This window comes from Sinocyclocheilus grahami, unplaced genomic scaffold, assembly GCF_001515645.1.
Source record: "Sinocyclocheilus grahami isolate Dianchi unplaced genomic scaffold, SAMN03320097.WGS_v1.1 scaffold1361.1, whole genome shotgun sequence".
NCBI classification, from domain to species: Eukaryota; Metazoa; Chordata; class Actinopteri; order Cypriniformes; family Cyprinidae; genus Sinocyclocheilus; species Sinocyclocheilus grahami.
The window spans coordinates 182,670-183,757 of record NW_015506540.1 but is presented as its reverse complement, the minus strand read 5'-3'; positions in this window follow the sequence as shown (position 1 = coordinate 183,757).

The window sequence follows — 1,088 nt, the reverse complement described above, 5'->3', positions numbered from 1 at the left end:
TAATTATGGGTACACTTAAACTGGTCACACACAAAACTGTTTCACTAATTAAAGCAATATTTTCCAACCCTGTTCCTGGAGGCTCAACCAACAGTACACATTTTGGAACACGAAAGAAGTAGTTTTGAAAAATGCCCAAACTGGCTCTTTTTCTGTACAATGAAATTGTAGCTGTCAAACTGTCAAGTAAGATTTCCATTGATGAATATTCAGTGAATAAAGACTTAAAATATCAGTCTGTTCCTAACCAAACAGTTATAATATGATTTCAGAATATATGGAATATAGCAGAGAAGTCATAATGACTTTCTTGATGCTTTTTAATCCTTGACTGCCCATTATAATTGGAAAAGAGCAGCATGAACATTCATCAAATCTTCGTTGTTTATCTTTCAGGGCTGTAAGAATGTCATACTGGTTAGAAATGAAATGATGATGAAATGCCCCTTTAGTAGAAGAACAAGCAGACAGGAAAGACTGTACAACTCCATTATCAAAGTTCCTGTGCTCAAATGCCATCAGTCTGACCTTCTAATTTCAACTGACAATGATAAATGGTATTAAACATTTAACCTTTGTGTTATCTGGACCCTCCTCTCTACTGTGAGGTACAGATATATAAAAACTTGGCACAGTAGTTTTCACATAATGTTTAAGCTCCAGACACTTTGAGCCAGGGTGCTCATGTGGGTGTCGCAGGTTCGAGTTCAGCCTGCAACATGCCCAAATTAAATTCCCTTTTTCTTTTCCCCAATAATTTATTTTTACTACCCACTCTGTCTTTTGAATAAAGATGCAAAAGTAAAGAAAACCTACTGGAATGTCACCTTCAACACATCCTTTAGGCAATGCCTGGAGCAAACTCTTTTTGTGAACTCTTTGGTTCAGCTTGTTTTCCCTCAGGTCTATCTCTCATGCAGAAAAAAAAAAACCCAATCCCATCATTGTTGAAGGCTACCTGTTGTTCTCGCTAGACAAAGCTGGCAACCGCTGTGCTTTTTCCATCTAGACTCCAGTAACCTCAACACTTACTTGTCCAGACAGATGGCTTCTGAGATTTCCGGTAATGAATGCCTCTGGTACAGAGA